The following is a 15,486-nucleotide window of genomic DNA, read 5'->3' as shown; positions in this document are numbered from 1 at the left end:
TGTTATTATCACGTTTTCTTTCTTTCTTGTCCCTATACCAACTGGTGAACAGATCCTGTCAGCTGCAAATCATCCTACTTTTCAAATCCCCTCACTCCATTTCCACTCCATTAGACATTTTCAGCTTTAACCAGAAGTTTTACCTCATAGACATCTGGGGCCAGAACATCTTACATAAAAGAAATCTGAGAGTGTCCCATGTTTAGAGGCCTCAGCTGCTAGGGCTGTGTTCAGTCTCCATTGACTGAACTCTAAATGTCTTAGCAGGAGTTCTCTTTTGGCTCAGTGGGTTAAGGATCCAGTGTTGTCACGGCAGCAGCTTGGGTCGCTGCTGTGGCACAGGTTCATTCCCTGGTCTGGGAACTTCCACATGTCAAGGACACGGCCAAAACCAACATGTCTTAGGGTACCATCTAGAGCCCTTTACAATTTGGTCTCAATGTATTCTCACATGAGGAACCTCCACCTTCTCCTCTCTCTGCTACTCAAACTATGTAAAATGCTGACTGCAAAACCTTTCACTCTTCTAGATGATTCTCTCACTCCCTTGTCCATAATCTGTTATCTTCTCCACTCAGTAAACCTGATTCCCCTTCCAGAGCCAGTTCCCCTTTTCCCTCAGGCTCTGATTGACTCAGTGGGTGGTCTTCTTCTGGGGTTCTCTCAGCATTCTACCTGAATATCCATTAAACAGTTTTTCTTGGATTCTGTATTTTTGATCATTAAAGTACACCAAACTTTAAAAAATGAAATGACATTCAGAGTGTAAAGAATAAAATAAAGAGTCTATAGCAATCATTGTTCTCTGGCTTTAGAGAATACAGTTAACCTTTTTGGTACTATTTTTTTTTAAGGTTTTTTTTTTTTAATTTAACAATATGACAAAGGCTTTTTTTTCAGTTATGTTCTATTGTAAAAATTAATTTAGCTCTTTCTCTCTCACCCTAGTTTGTTCATTCTTCCAAGGAGCATCTGTTCTTAGTGTACACCCTATTTCAAGGGAACCATGCATTGTCTGGCAAATAGGAAGCACTTCATTAATAGGCTTTTGAATATTAAATGACGTGGGAATGTCTCTCTAAGCACAAATAATTCAATGAACCAAAAAATGTAACTATAGTCAGTGATAAATTACAAAATGATAGGGTTTTACTGATGTTAGGGCATCATATTATGATACATATATATTTTGGGATGCTGGCATCAAAACAAGGCTATAGTCATAGTGTAATTCTGTGCTAATCGTATTTGTCACTGTTTTGACCTCTGGAAATTGTTTGCTATAAGGCATCCAGTCACATAAGGCTTTAAATATTGATCAAAGAATATCACAGCTTTAATACCTGTAAAAGATACAAAGGGTTAAATCATTCTAGCCCTGTTTTTTTTTTTTTTTCTCCTTTTAAAGACATGTAACTTCTTTGTCTGATCTCCTTATGGTCCTTGTCACAACTGTGTGGCTTTTAATCACTCATACATTCAGTGAGTTACTGCACTGCTGGAACCTTAATAATGTTCTAGTTTGTTTGGATGATCTTCCTGATAAAGTCCTGACAATCTCTCAGTATAATGGGAAGACAATCAAAATAAAAAATGCCCTGAGAGTTCAGGTAGTAGAGCATACCATTACTTTTCACATGGTGCAAGGATATTAAAATACTGACTTTCATGCTTTTGATTGAGTTTGTGATGAAATCCCAGAAAAATGGAAAATTTGAATTATTCTACTGCCAGTAGAGACTGTATATCATGAACAGAAAGCAGGCGTGTGTAACCAATTCTTATATCATAATCTCAAGAGTGTCAGATTGCTCTTCTTTTATACGAGTTTCTGTAGTATGTCTAAGTAATTAATTCGTTATATAGCTCTTTTATATTTGCAGTTACCACACGGAATTTTACAAAAATATAAAATGTCATCTTTAGGGCACACTGTTTGAAGAGTTAATAATGATGATTTATGTTGATAGACTGTTTCAGATTTTTCAAGGTACTTTCCATTAAATTATCTGACTCACTAGCCCTCTTAAGTAAGCAGTGGAATTGTTAGTTCTCCACCTGTCCCATTCTTTCTGCCTCCTTCCCTCTTACTATTTTCCCATTTCTCTCTCTTCCTTCCTTTCTTTCCTTCCTTCCTTCCTTTTTTCCTTCCCTCTTTTTTATTTCTTTCTTTTTTCCTTCTTTCTTTCTTTCAAGGAGGCAATTTGGTGTATGGAAAAAGCATAAAAAAGTGAATTCAGGCATTTCGTTCCATCCTTGCCCCCACTGAATTTAGTTTAGGGCAGATAACTTTCATTTCTCTGAACCATAGCTCCCTAATTGGCAAAATAAAGATAATGCTGAAATATAGTCCTCAAAGTTGTGAGGATTTTTTCTTTTTTTCTTTTTTTTGGTCTTTTTTAAGGCTGTAACTGAGGCACATGGAAGTTCCCAGGCCAGGGGTGGAATTGGAGATACAGCTGCCAGCCTACACCACAGCTAATGCTGGATCCTTAACCCACTGAACAAGGCCAGGAATCAAAACCCATGCCCTCATGGTACTGGTTGTGTTCGTTAACCACTGAGCCACAATGGGAACTCCTGAGGATTTTTTCTCATGGGTTAAAGGGGGTCTAATAATTCCTATCTTGTGAAACTGTTGAATACAAAAATAGGTAATGTTTATACTGATCCTAACACGGTTTCTGAAACATAGTAGTATATACTCTTTTAAAAATATTTTCTCTTCTTTCCTTTCTTCCTTCTATATTCCCTCATTTATTTCTACCTTATTCTTCCCAGACCTCTGGACAAGATGGAGCACATGATTGTAAAATCTTGGTATTTAATAAACTAACTTTTTTTTTTTAACCCATCAAGAATTAAACAAAATCATTAAGTTCTAATTGAGGCAGGAGAGGGGGATCCTCTTTTCTGAGTAAAGACCCCATATTGTCATACTTTGAAATCTCCACCGAATCCTAAAAACTTTGAGCAGTAGAATTTGAAAACTGCTGATGTCGCCCCACCTTCTCATTTTGCAGATGAGAAAGCTGAATTTGAGAGAAGTTGAGTGACTGGCCTAAACTTGCAAGCTGGTAAGTGCTGAGCTGAGGAGAGAGCTCAGCTGTTTTTTTTTTTTTTTTTTTTTCACTCTATTGTTCCCCTTACTATGTGAAGGTATAGGAGGCAAATATGTAAGATTTCTCTCTTGAAGGATACTACAGTCTGTTTGTGGATATGGAATTTAGACATAAAAATGAAGAAATGAGAAGTAGCATGACATAGCTATGAAACAATTGGAACAGGTAAATGCTTTAAGAAGAGAGAAGCTCGAAGGACTATTATCCTTTGAAGGTGAACAGGGCAAACTCCATGCAGGCAGGGGCTTGATGCTCATTGTCATTTTGTTCCCAGTGCATACAGAAGTGCCTGACTTCCAGCAAAGGATTATTACTTGTTTTTCGAATGGAATGAATGATGAATGGCTTAATGAAGTATATAATTGAATAGGATCTAGAAAAAACTTAAGGATTTAAGTAATGTAGATCAGGATGCTTAAACAATGGGTTGCACTTCATTATTGAGGGAAGAAATAAGTTTATTGGATCATGATTTACATATAAGAAGTTTATAGAGTATCATTATTTCATGAAAACTGGGTCTATTTATGTGATACCAACATAAAATACAGATGTATCATTTTATGTATACATGGTCACAGTTTAAACTGTACGTCTCACTGTATGTAGGTCATGGTTAAAAGTACTCGAAAGATACTATTTTACACAAAGGGAATATTAAGGTTTGAGGCAGGCATGTGAATGCTGTATAGAAGAATAGTGACTTTAACAGTTTTGCTCAATCAGAAGTGGAAAGAATGGTGAATCAGGACGAAGTTTATTCTGGGGAAGAAGAATCCATTTGGTTCTTTAGCTATTAAATCATTGAGACTCCTCTGCCCTCTGCTGTCTCTATTCTCCACATTAAGAGGATTTAACCAAACCACATGTTTGAAAGATGAAAAAGGTCAGTCTCTTGGGAATGAGTAAATTGGATTGGAATTGGGAAAACCAGACCAAGGACTGTGCAAAAGAGTCAGTTTAGGGAGTTCCCTTTGTGGCTCAGCAGTTAATGAACCTGACTAGGATTCATGAGGATTCGGTTCCATCCCTGGCCTCACTCATTGCCATGAGCTGTGGTTTAGGTCACAGATGTGGTTCAGATCTGGTGTTGCTGTGCCAGTGCAGTAGGCCTGCAGCTGTAGCTGCAGTTCGACCCCCAGCCTGGGAATTTCCATAAGCTGCACGTGCGGCCATAAAAAGCAAATAATAATAATAACAATAATGATAATAATAATAATCAGCACAGGATAAGGAAGTTGGCCTTGATCAATGACAACTCCTAGAGAAAAATTTCTTGGCAAGACTTGGGTGAAAAGAGCTTAAAAAAAAGTGAGTGATGATGATGAAATGGAAGCCAAATAGTAAACAATTTCTTAGAACTGCTGTCTAAGGAAAAAAAATTAAGAGAAAAAAGTAGGATAGTAGAATTACAAAGTTTTTGTTAACATAGGGAGGAGATGAATATCTTTGTGGTCAACCAGGGAGAGTCAATAGAAGGCTTCTAGACATAGATGAGAAATGAAACTAAAATTCTAGTTAAAAGAGATTCCCTTGGAAGGAAGAAAATTCCTTTCTTCTAAAATCTAGTGATTAAGAGGGGGATGTATGGTCCTGGATAACAGAAACTTAAAAGAAATATGTAGTTAAAAACATTGCTTTCTGTATGTTTAAGATCGACCAGGTCAAACAGTTTGAAAGTTTGAATCGAGATGTGGCATTAGCCTACTAATTTTCTGTTACTAACAAAAGACATTTTTCAAGTGTGTAAAAACATTTAATTTTCTATGTAAGAAACATTCTTTATTCACCCTAAATTTGTCTAAATCACTACTATAACTTGAGAAATAATAAATGTATATACCATATTATGTGTAAGTTGAGAACTTAGAAAAAAGAAGGTTGAGTGTTGGTATGAAAATCTTGAATTTCAAATCCTGAAAACCTCCTTAAAATGAACTTGAGGAGTTCCCGTCGTGGCGCAGTGGTTAACAAATCTGACTAGGAACCATGAGGTTGTGGGTTCGATCCCTGGCCTCACTCAGTAGGTTAAGATCTGGCGTTGCCATGAGCTGTGGAGTAGGTCTCAGACACAGTTCGGATTCTGCGTTGCTGTGGCTCTGGTGTAGGCTGGTGGCGGCAGCTCCGATTAGACCCCTAACCTGGGAACCTCCACATGCCACGGGTACGGCCCTAAAAAGACAAAAGACCAAAAAAAAAAAAAAAAAAAAAAAGAAAGAAAGAAAAGAGAAAAAGAAAAAAATGAACTTGATAATGATGAAACAAGTTCAGAGGCTAGAAATATCTTGACAGAGGGTTGAAGTACGCTCACCTAAGTTGAGCCTTTCTTTTTCATTTGGGTTCATCTGCCTTTCAGAGGAAATTCAGAGGTCGAGACTTGTGAATTACTATAGTTTAAATAAAAAGCCATTGCTTAAGTTATTTGTTTTTAAAAGAAAACTAAATAGCAGCCCTTTGTTGTTTATTAAAGGAAAGCTATGATGGCTTTATAGACATCCCATGAACATGTGTGTATGTGAGTTTACACAATTAAAAGAGAGAACATGACCATAAACATGTTTGTGGGAGGTGGGGGTGGGGTGGGTGGGTATGTGTAATGAAACTCTGTCTCCGGGCATGGTCAGGTACAAAGGTCCATCATTTGAGTCTCAGAACTAAATAAACATGTGAGATTATGATTATTTTATTGAGCTTTCTTATTTTATGACCCACTAATGGCTCATGGATCAGTTATATTGATGAGCACTGGCAACCTACAGCTTCAATGTGGTTTTTAATTTATTCATTTATTGTTTTTATTTTAAAGTGCCAAGAAGAAAATGCCCAGTTCCCAGTCTTATTTTCCATTTACAATAAGCCATAGAAATATAATCATATTATAGAAAAGAAACTACAATACGTATTAAGTGTCTACAACTGGCAATTTGTATGTGACTTTCTAATTTAACTTCAACTTCTAATGCAAATTGTTGAACTTCCAAGTTTCAGTATATATCTTCATGTCAACTTCCAATGTCAGGCTTATGGGATTTTTTTTACATTTGTTAGGCTGAACTCATTGGCGAAATTAACCCAGTTATGTGTTTCAGCATTTGTGAGAAGATAACGTATTGATGCATAATTTTTTAAATTTGTTTTTGTTTTGTTTTTGCATATGCTGTAATTTATTCATGTCATATTTTACTAGTAACTCAGATAGTAAGAATTCCATTCTGTGTAACCTTCTATAAGAACTTATAAGCAGCTTGCTCCCTAAGGAAAGAGGGCCTGACTGGGGCTACACACCCCAGTTTTATCTTCCCGAATTGTCCTACCACGTAAGTCTCTTCACCTCCTCCAGAGCCAGGAGAATAAATGGGTGGCCTGGGGTCAGACAGCTTCAGTTCTACAGAAAGAAATATCAGGAGTGAGGACTAAGTGTCTCCCACCAAAATATTAATATTTCTAATATTCATGAGAGGGTTTAATTTGAAAACTAAGCATAAAAGTTTTAATGAATGTAGTGGTTGGTAATTTGGCTTATTTATCTGTTTCAAAATAAAATTAAAGATTTAGTATTTGCCTTTAACATTAATTAGCCCTCCTCAATCCACTTGCTTTATCAACACCTTGCCAGTTTTATGGCTGGCCCTTTCACTAGAGTTTGTCGAGTGAAATAGAACTGTTTGCCAGTTTAGCTTCGATAATCTTTTTTTTTTTTTTTTTTTTTTGCTTTTTCTTTTTAGGCCTGCACTCACGGCATATGGAGGTTCCCGGGCTAGGGGTCGAATTGGATCTGTGGCCGCCAGCCTACGCCACAGCCACAGCAACGCTGTATCTGAGCCGTATCTGCAACCTACAGTACAGCTCAAGGCAACACCGGATCCTTCACACACTGGGCGAGGCCAGGGACCAAACCCGCAAACTCATGATTCCTAGTTGGCTTCATTAACCGCTGAGCTACGAAGGGAACTCCTCAATAATCTTAAATATTTTGTTTTTTTAGATTATCCTGAAATTGAAAAGGAGACCATTTGACTTGATTTGTCCATGTGTTCCCTGAGGTCAGAGCCTACTATTACATTTTGAAAGGATTCTTAGGTTAATCTTTTGAACTGTAAACTTTTAGAGCTAAAATATTTATTAAAATCATCCTATGGGGAAGAGAAATACTATTGTCTATTGCATCATGTATATTTTGAATCAAATTTTTCATGTCTCTTTATAGATACAGAAATTGAAGTTCTTATATATACAGAAGTTGAAGTTCATTATCAGGTGACCAAATTTGGAAACATATGTACAGGGAGCAGAAGGGCAACAGATATCCAAGGAAGAGAGAAACACCTATTTTCTGAGTATATAAATACTCAATATAGGGTCAATCCAAGTTAAATGAAACTAAGTTCAGGGTTCATTATTCTGTTAGACCTTGCATTTTTATTTGTATTACTTTTTGTACCATTATAAGAATTATTAAAACAAGTTCTCATGATTCACGAACTTATATAAATATATATTGAAATTCAAAAGATTCTAGGGACAAAGGATGAAAACCTTTTAAGGACCTCATGGATATGAGATTTCTCATGAGACTTCCCCAGACGTTTTAAAATTTTAAAATTTATTGTTACATGGATTCCAAACTCCAGGCCCTATATAGTGGAATTTTTAACATGTTTCTTTTGGTGAATATCATGAAATTCATGGCAAAGCAAGAGCTAGATGTTGAGTCTGCAAATGGAGGAGCTATGAATTCACTTTAAAAACTAAAGGAAGTGACTTAATCAGACTCTGGAATCTTCAGATGTGTGTGGTGACCTGAGAGAATCCATTTTGGTACCAGATAAATTTGGGTTAGACTCTTAGTACTGTGAGTAATATGTGTCTTTGCTCAAGTTACTGTTCCCTTTTGAGTCTTGGTTTTCTTGTTTATAAAACTGGGAACAATAACACATCACTGTATAAAATCTAGTTAGGATTAAATGAGAAAAAGCCCTTGCAAAATGCATGGCACGGAATAGTCCCCTCAGTATCTGTTAAGCACAATATTCTCCTTTCAATTGCAATGCATCAAATTGTCTCTCTCCAAGCTACAACCCCTATTAAAAGATAAATCCACCTCTCAGATTATATCTCTCGGCTTTGCTCATGAATGAAGGCAAATGATTGTTTTACCTAAAGAAATAGAAATGATTGTCCTTGAACAGTCAGCAGATTCATGCACCTAAAAATGAGCCACATTTGCTGAAGTCAAACCTTTCATTTCTTGCATATTTCCTTGATAATGCAATTTTCAAATGCAGATTATATGGAATCAAGTGCTCTATCTTTAGGAGAGGATGGTGTTTGAGTCTGTTCTGTAGTCTCTGATACTTTTTCTTTTTCCAGATATACAATTCTATGGTAACCCAAAGATAGTATTTCAAGAGGTGTCAGAAATTTGGTAGTTTTTCCACCTATAAGAAAGCAAAGAGGGGGAAAAAAACCAACATTGTATGATGGTTTAAGCATTTCCTTAAGATTAAAAAAAAAAAAATCTGCATTCTTTTTTTTTTTTTTCTTTCTTTTTTTGTCTTTTTGCCATTTTCTTGGGCTGCTCCCGTGGAATATGGAGGTTCCCAGGCTAGGGGTCGAATCGGAGCCGTAGCCACTGGCCTATGCCAGAGCCACTGCAACTCGGGATCTGAGCCGTGCCTGCGACCTACACCACAGCCCAGGGCAATGCCGGATCCTCAACCCACTGAGCAAGGCCAGGGATCGAACCCGCAACCTCATGGTTCTTAGTTGGATTCGCCAACCACTGAGCCACGACGGGAACTCCTCTTTTTAGTTTTTTAATCCATATGGAATATTTGGATTTACTTCTACCTTTTAAAAAAGAACATGTGTGAATTTTCCATTTGTTTATAGTTTCAGACTAATAGTAATAACTCATTAATTGTTTTAGAAATGTCAGCTACCACATGAAGTAGTTCACACGTGTTAACATGTTCAGTCTTCACATATATATAGATATGATTCCATTTTTATATGTAGGGAAATTGAGATAAAAAGAATTTGGGTATATTTCACTGTGGTCACACAAGTAGTGGAACCAGAATTTGAACTTGGGGAGACTGGAGCTGTATACTTATTCATGGCACAGTAAATAGATAAAGTCAGGAAAAAAATAATACCACACTATGTCATTAATGAGGTTCTGCCATTTGCTTCTAATGATTTTTGGTATGCGTATGTTTTGTGTAAAGAATAGTTGTACTGTGTATGAGTAAGTTTTTTGTTGAATGAACATTTTGTTTGCTAGAAAATGGATAACAAAAGGAAACATGACAAACATTCTATATTTGTTTAACTATCATGCATGTGGATGTGAAGGAGCATTTTATGATAAGCTGGAAAACGTTGAAAAAACATTCTTTTCAATACCTAGTTTTTAGGGGTTTTCTGGTTCTTAGTTAAGAGTTTCGTTTTGGGAAAAATACTGTGCAATTTCCAAACAATGTAATTTCTGGTGAATGTGTACTTAATTGCCTAGTAGGTAAGAAATGACTTATCTATGTAATATATAAGGCAGCTTTTACTGTATTAACCTAAATAATAAAAATTTAAGAATTAAAGACCACACAAAGCTTTATTCAGTTAATTGGAATGTATCAAATACATAACAGTGATATGCAGTCCAAATATGGGAAATATCATTTCTACTTCTTTAAGCAGGACTCAATATTTTTTTATGTATTTTATTTTATTTTAATTATTACTTCCCCAATACATTTTTTTTATACTGTATAGCATGGTGACCCAGTTACACATACATGTATACATTCCTTTTTCTCACATTATCATGCTCCATCATAAATGACTATACATAGTTCCCAGCGCTACACAGCAGGATCTCATTGCTAATCCATTCCAAAGGCAATAGTTTGCATCTGTTAACCCCAAGCTCCCAATCCACCCCACTCCCTCCCCCTCCCCCTTGGAAACCACAAGTCTATTCTCCAAGTCATGATTTTCTTTTCTGTGGAAAAGTTCATTTGTGTCGTATATTAGATTCCAGATATAAGTGATATCATTTGGTATTTGTCTTTCTCTTTCTGACTTACTCAATATGAGAGTCTCTAGTTCCATCCATGTTGCTGCAAATGGCATTATTTTGTTCTTTTTTCATGGCTGAGTGGTATTCCATTTTGATTGTAACCTGTGTGCAGTCATGATGGAACCCCTCCCAGAGTGAATGTTGAAAGTGTTGAAGAGAGCAAAGGTGGTGGCTCAGGCCAAAACCTGCAGCATGACTGATAAGCAACTATAAGCCTTCTATCTGATTTTGTATTTTTAGATTAAAGAACAATTTTTGAGTTCCCATTGTGGTGCAGTAGAAATGAATCTGGCTAGTATCCATGGAGGATGCAGGTTCGATTCCTGGCCTCGCTCAGTGGGTTGGGGACTCGGCATTGCCAGTGAGCTGTGGTGAAGGTTGCAGATGCAGCTCGGATCCTGCCTTGCTGTTGCTGTGGCATAGACTGGCAGCTGTAGCTCTGATTTCAGCCCCTAGCCTGGGAAGTCCCATATGCCGCACTTGTGGCCCTAAAAAGAAAAAAAAATTTTTTTTAAATAAATAAATAATTTTCATCAATGCAAGAATGAGTTATAAAGATAACATTTAAAATAAAATGAAATTCAGCTGGAGGTAAAATCGTCTACCATTATTAATTTGTTCATTTTGAAGTGTGTATCCAAATAATATTTTACCTTATTTTTCCTGAACCTTACTGGAAAATATAGCTGAGATAATCCATGGTGTTATACATATTACTGCAAAGTAAGTAAAGTACCCTTGGTCTCAAAACCTAGTATGACTCTGAGTAAGTAACTTCATTTCTCATAGTCTCACTTTCTCGTCAGGGGATGGAATTTTCAAACAGTGCTTTGTCAGGTCCTGCAGATCAGGAGTGCGTTAGTCTTCTACACAATTCTGACTTTTGTGTTTTTACCTATTAGTTGCATGCTTGAGATTTGTTTAAAAATACTTCCAGAAAGTAAAGATTTGAAAAGCCTCTGGATTAGATTACACTTGGAATTTCTCTCCCTTTTAACATTTTATGATCCATTTCTTCTTTCCCAATTCCTGTGCTGGAATCAAACACACAGATCACCACTGCTTTGTATTCCAGACTTTTCCAGGTGGGATGCCCATCTGCCCATTTTCATCAGTAGCAACTGCACTTGTTTTTCAAGGTCCAAGTCTATGGCCATCTCTATGATGGGCAGGAGATACTCCCCTTCCTTGGAATTTCAATAACAATGTGTGAGCATCTGTTTGAGGTACATACCTGTTCTTCATTCTATCATGGTCATTATCCATTTGAAGAGTTGCGATCTCTAATTCCTATGGGGACCAGCGGGAGTAGGGAGAAGGGTAGAAGGTAGTGGTGGGATGATGGGGCACTTTATGCAGAGCATGTGTAGCATCTGGGGCATAGTCTTAATGGGATTCCTGGGGATTTTCCACAGGGAAATTTAAAATCGATATTATTAAATTATATATATATACGAATATATATATTTGTTTTTTTAGGGCTGCACCTATGGTATATGGAGGTTCCCAGGCTAGGGGTAAAATAAGAACAACAGCTGCCACAGCCTACACCATAGCCACAGCAATGTGGGAGCTACACCACAGCTCACAGCAACTCCAAGCCAGGGATCAAACCCGCATCCTCATCAATACTAATCAGATTCATTTCTGCTGTACCACAACGGGAACTCCCTGTACATCTATATTTTTGTCTCTCCTTTTTTTTTTTTTTTTTTTTTTTTTTTTGTAGGGCCGCACCTGCAGCACATGGATGTTCCCAGGGTCGGGGTCTAATTGGAACTATAGCCACTGGCCTACACCACAGTCACAGCAACGTCAGATCCAAGCTGCTTCTGCAACCTACACCACAACTCAAGGCAATGCCGGATCCTTAACCCACTGAGAGAGGCCAGGGATTGAATCTGCGTCCTCATGGATGCTAGTCAGATTCGTTTCTGCTAAGCCACAATGCCAGGAACTCCATACATTTTTAATGAAAAATTTAACTTCTGGAAACATTTAAAATAAAACCCCAAATGTGCCGGAACAATAAAACACATGCGATGGTCATTCATATACACCTCTGAACCACACATGCACGTGTTTTCATCCCCAAACGTGAACATAACCTTGCACCTTTGTTCAACAAAAACTTAGTGAATCTTATTGGAAATATTAGCACTTAACATCATGATATTTATAAACTAGTGCAAACTTGACTGTCAATAGCAATGTGACAATGTTCTCAAGATGATCAAATTGTAAGTGGATATCTTCTAAGGTAAAATCCTTCACTCTTAACCTCGGTACCCTCTACTTGATGCCCTGCAGCATAATATAAAAAATGCCTTCCAGTTCACCAAGGGTATTGAGGAATATTTCAGAGTTGTACTATAGTTATGAAAGAGGCAGACAGATTAGCCAGTTGCCTAGAAGGACACAGAATGTTCATCTGGAAATTTGAGAGGACTTTAAAGCAACCTTCTTGTGTTAATCTTGAAAGAGATCATTTATATTAGAGCTGTTTTTCTTTTAGCTGCTTTTTCTGAGCACCTTTAATGTTCACTAAATATACTAGAAAACTGTTGGCGCTTATGTTCTTTTAAGTATTGCCCTGCTGGCAATCACACTTCCTTATTCCCATCAAAACTGTTTAAATTTTAAACTAAACGAACACGATTTGAGACACTCATGTTTTAATTCTCTAGGTAACAGTGATAGTGTTTATCACAGGTTTACCCCATCATTTTATTATCATTTCCTGTTTGAAGTTGTTCCCAATTAATTTTTCATATTCTAGTTAAAATTTTAATCTAATCACTTGTTCGGTTTATGACTAAATGACAGTGTTTGGTCATGACTGGACATTCAGAAAGGCGACTGAACATTTCTTATCCAATGACAGGTGAACTGAACATGCACAGGGGTTATAACATAAAGTTTGAAGTGATGATAAAATAACTTTTCAATTATGAGAAATCACCAGTTGTTTATCATGTTACATTTTACTAAAATGCATGTAAAATTGATTGTATTTTCTAAAAATAATTTATTTATTAAAAATATTTGTTCATTCATTTTAATTAGATCAGATACAAATTTCCCAAATTTTATCTTGGTAAGTTAGTCAAGGGAAATTTATTTTCTCTTTCCAACACAAATGTAATTCTTGAAGTGCTTTTGGTAGCTCGGAGCTCAGTACTTTTTCTTTTAACAGTCCTGTTAACAAAATAAGCAGTGATGTTCTCTTGTTAGAAGAGAACTAACCGCCTGTTTTGCTCAGGGACGACCAGGCTGGTAGGTTGGTTCCTTCCTGCTCAGACTCCTTCAGTTCTGCCACTTCCTTCCTCAGCTTTTGTTACACTGCCCCCTGCATCTCACCAAGTGGCCTCACAGTCTAAATTGTTTGGGTTACTCATCTTTCTTTTTGTTTCTAAAAATGTGTAGTCTGCACAACTTTTCATTAAAATTCAGTGTCATTGATCTAAACCTGGGCTTATTCAGTGATAGGTCTACTTTCTTTAAAACTAAGAAAAATGATAGTGTTTGAATAGAAAGTAGATAATATTTTTTAGAAAGTAAATATTATTAAAACTAAGTCATAGCAGATATTCCCCTTAAAAATTTATCATGATGACACCCGTTGCAGGATTAAACAGGCTAAGATCTTAATAAGTATTATTTGTTATAGTTGCTTGGAACTAATATTTCTGTGTTAATATACTTGAGCAATAATAACACCATTGATGAAAAGAATAACTAACATCTTAGTACAGTTTTCTCTTCGGATGACACTTTGATATGAAATCTCTCATTGGATTATCACAGCCCTATTAGTATTATGATTGTTATACAGATATTATTAAATATTCAAAAATAAGTTAAGAAAGACACACTAAGGAAGCCAAGTGGATGGCTGATTTTCAGAATGTAAATTTTTAGCCTTTTAATAAAATGAAATTTTGGCAAAATTGACGATATTTTTTCCTTTTGACCCAATGTATCATTACGCAAAAGTAATCTCAAGTAAATATGAACTTTTATCTCAGCATTTTCTTAAAATAGAAATTATTAGAAAAAATCCAATGATTAATAGAAGGATGTTTAAGTATATTATTGTGTATCCTCATGATGAGCATTAAGCAACTCTTGGAAATCTTGTTTTCAAATAATGTGAAAAAGTGTTCACAGGTTAATGATAAAGTGAAGAAAAGCAGGATATACAACTGTAAAATGTGTATGATCATAATTATAGAAACATTCCTCTGAGTCCTAAGCTTGAATACGTCAATGCACAGGGCTTCCACCCACCTCAGCATCCTCTCTCAATTCTCCTGTTTCATCTCTTTGCCTGGCTACTAATCTTTCAGGTTCCAGATGACATGTTACCCTCTCAGGAAAGCATTCTCTGATCCTCAGGGTCACTTCAGACCAGCTGTGTACCACCCCAGTTATGTGTTTTCCTAACAGTCTAGTACTTATCATAATAATCATCTTGTAATATCATTTGAATCTCTGCTCAGCTCTCTTCTCAATAGACTATTACTTCTTCTGAGTAGGAATTGCATCAGCCTTGCTTCTCAATGCCCAGTACAGAAACTGGGTCACCGTATAAGCTCAGTAAATACTTGTTGGAGTTCCTGTCATGGCTCAGTGGTTAATGAACCCAACTAGTATCGTGAGAATCCAGGTTCGATCCCTGGCCCTGTTCAGTGGGTTAAGGATCCGGCATTGTGGTGAGCTGTGGTGTAAGTTGGAGACGTGGCTTGGATCCTGCATTGCTATGGCTGTGGTGTAGGCTGGTAGTTACAGCTCTGATCCAACGCCTAGCCGGGGAACTTCCAAATGCCACGGGTGCTGCCCTAAAAAGATGAAAGACAAATATATGTATGTAATTTGTTGAAGAAATGAGTGAATGAATGGATGTAAGGTGCTGTGCTGAGGAATTTTCACATAATCTCTCTGAGACTCCAAATAAAACTTATAAAATGGGGACCATCTCTACCACCTTTTATGGATAAGGAAACAATCTTAGAGAGAGAATAATTGTCCAAAGTTATATGGCAAGTCAGTGGGCAGCTCAAATTGAACTCTGATGTCTTGGAATGTAGTGCCCAAGCTTTTAGCCATGGATTGTGCAAGTTGTTGCATTTAATATAATGTCAACTATATTTTGTTGAACTATATTAAATGTTCATATTTGTTGGTTAATTTGGTGAGAGATCACCAACTTCGTGTTAATTTATTATTAATAATGAATTTACAAGCATTTTACATTTTGAAAAATACATAAAGATATAGTGG

The 15,486-nt window shown here is 36.6% G+C and overlaps 1 protein-coding gene across 3 annotated transcripts in view; it reads left to right on the top strand.

The window, feature by feature from the left end:
• HNF4G (hepatocyte nuclear factor 4 gamma) overlaps positions 1-15,486 on the top strand; it is a 131,328-nt gene that overhangs the window by 47,699 nt on the left and 68,143 nt on the right. For 2 of the 3 annotated variants that reach the window (XM_021089183.2, XM_021089184.2), the window contains exon 2: positions 3,024-3,077. The exons of the other annotated variant lie outside the window; for it this stretch is intronic. The gene's annotated coding sequence lies outside the window, so the exon portion shown is untranslated. The remainder of the gene's footprint in view (positions 1-3,023; positions 3,078-15,486) is intronic. 3 annotated transcript variants of the gene reach the window in all.

This window comes from Sus scrofa, chromosome 4, assembly GCF_054392235.1.
Source record: "Sus scrofa isolate SSC_HxYL_T2T_F1_AM1 chromosome 4, Sscrofa_HxYL_maternal_Yorkshire_Landrace_v2.0, whole genome shotgun sequence".
NCBI lineage: Eukaryota > Metazoa > Chordata > Mammalia > Artiodactyla > Suidae > Sus > Sus scrofa.
The sequence above is the reverse complement of the archived record's forward strand: the minus strand, read 5'-3'. Positions and strand labels throughout refer to the sequence as shown.